General features: G+C 49.8%; 1 protein-coding gene across 2 annotated transcripts in view; it reads left to right on the forward strand.

The window, feature by feature from the left end:
* Window positions 1-2500, forward strand: part of dnmt3bb.1 (DNA (cytosine-5-)-methyltransferase 3 beta, duplicate b.1) — a 17565-nt gene that overhangs the window by 373 nt on the left and 14692 nt on the right. The gene's annotated exons all lie outside the window — the stretch shown is intronic.

Raw genomic sequence — 2500 nt, forward strand, 5'->3', positions numbered from 1 at the left:
TTTCCCCGGGGAGGGAGGGAGGGAGGGCGGTGCGCGGCTCCTGCAGGAATGCGGCTCCCGCTCGCACCTTGACGCGCTCCGGTTTGGGTTCGGGCTCGGTGTGTCCGTGTGACCCGAGCCCGGACCCGGACCCGCCGGTGAGGCTGCGTGTGTCGAGTCTCAGTCAGATCCTCCAGCAGAGAGTTTGATTGACACAGTAACTCTGTAATACCGCTGTAATAAGTTACTCCTTTAGTTACTGAGTCACTTTACGCGTTATTACTGCGGGATTCAACCACTGAAAGTGAGTTTAGAGGGATCTGTCGTTGTTTTTGCTGCTTTTACATTTAAATATCCCCTCTTTAATAATCAACCTGTGATATTAACTTACTGTGAAGAACTAACTCAGAGGGAACAGTGTGTGTTCTGCTCCATGGTTACTTCCTCTCACACACACTCCGTTAGTACACATGTGCTCGGCTCCGGTAGGGACTCGAGCTCATCACTTCACAGTGAGTTTGCAGTGATTTCCCTGCTGGTCTCTTCGGTCTCGGTGGTGAACGCGCCGCAGTAGCTCCCGGTTTCCTGGTTCCCGTCTGATCCTCCTTGTTCTCCTCTCCTGCTCCTCCTGCTCCTCGGCGCTGTGCAGGTGAAGCTGCAGCAGAGTCCGGGTGGACTGGACTCGACCACACAGCTTTCATTAGAGTTCAGGCTCTTGTTAATGTCTTCCCTTACTAACTTAGTCCATTCAAATGGACCACGTGTAGTTTCTGCCACTCAGCATCGCCTTTAATACCTCAGGGTTTGTTTTCTTGTCCAGTGTAAAAACGGAAGTTCCTTTGAGTGCTTGTGTTCATGTGACCTTTGACCTTTACGGGGAAGTCCTGCTGGTTTCTAGCAGCCTGGTCCAGAGGAGAGCAGACCTGCAGCTGTGGTTACCGCTCTGTGGAGGTCTATCCCTGGGTAAGGACAGTAACTACCCTCCTCCCCTGTACTCATTGCTGCAGCACCGCCCGGTGGACAGTCTGGGTTAGGGTCTTTTACGGAATTCCGCTTAATCATCCAGGTTTTACTCAACTGTTTAGAGTGATCAGGTCCACTCTGACTTCATCACCTGCTGCAGGGCATGTGTATCGTTTCCACGGAGACAGCAGTCAGTGTCAGTGTTGTCAGTGTTTTGCAGTAGGTGGCGTGTTGTATTTGCACACGTGACCTTCGGACCCCGGTCAGAGGAACACGTGGAGCGTCTGTGTTCATCAGACCTCAGTGTTACCATGACGATCTGTAGGCTAGATGAGTTCAGCGTTGTTATCTCAGGCTGATCCTGAGGGGATCAGGTCTGTCACATTCCCTTATAATGGCAGAATGTTCTGGATGGAAGGGGAACGTGTCATTATGAGATGAATGAAGCGTGCTGGAGTTTAATAGGAATGTGTGTGTGTGTGTGTGTGTGTAATTACAGGATTAATGCAGGTTTGTGTAGGAAATGTCAGATGATGCACTCAGGTAAACTACACACAGGAGAGACAGACAGGTCCTTTATCAGACCCACAGGAACATAGGGTCAACCTAAACACTTAACAGGAGGCAGAGGGAGAGAAAGTGCATTATGGGAAGATAAGCAGATGTAGCGTGATTAAGAAAGAGGGAGAGAGAGACAGACAGGGAGAGGGAGGAAGTCAGAGTAAGAGAGAGAGACATATAATAGCACATAGAGACTGTATAGGAAGTGAACATATTTATATTTTCTCATCATATTGATTCATCATTTTGTGGAATTTACCTGAAATATTTTCTCAATGTGAAACTTTTTCTCTTGATATTCAGAATGAGATGTGTGTGTTTGTGATGTGCTGAGCCTGATTGGCCTACATTACTCAGCTCATAACTATGTCTTCATCTCCAGCTGTGCTAATTGGACAGCAGCTGCTTTGGGCCGTTACGAGCCGGCGGCTGGGTCCTAAAGCCTGTCCCACAGCGAACACATTGTTTGTTTAAAGTGCTGCTGTTATAAATCATAATGGGAGTTTGTGACCACTGGGCCAAGAACTGTTCTCCCACCCAGCGGCTGAAAGGACAATGGACTATTATTCTACATACTACATACTACATACTGTGAACTACATCCCAAACTCCCCACGGTCAGACTGTGTGCTCTGTTACACTGAAGTCCAAGTCTCAGCTCGAAGAGGCCATAAACAACATGACAGACAAGGAATGCAGCCCCCAGCTAGAGACCCTCAGGAGCTGACCCCCCCTCACACACACACACACACACACACACAGACACACAGCCTTTCAGGAGTGAAAAATCCCCTCTTGAAATGGTCCCTAATCTCCAGCCACCAGACGCATCTTTGATGTGGGGCCCCCCTGTCCCTTCTCTGGGGCCCCTTCCTCCCTCGCTCGCTCGCTAGCCCTTGCCCCCTCGCTCGCTCGCCCTCGCCCCCTCGCTGCTCTCCGTCCTTCCTCTTTCTCCTTTTTTTTCTGCTTCTGTTTTCTCTGGTGTTCTTCTGAAAGG

The sequence above is a fragment of the Genypterus blacodes genome, unplaced genomic scaffold, assembly GCF_046128005.1.
Source record: "Genypterus blacodes isolate CSIRO-AG114 ecotype Tasmania unplaced genomic scaffold, CSIRO-AGI_Gbla_v1 ptg000294l_1, whole genome shotgun sequence".
In the NCBI taxonomy this organism is placed as follows: Eukaryota; Metazoa; Chordata; class Actinopteri; order Ophidiiformes; family Ophidiidae; genus Genypterus; species Genypterus blacodes.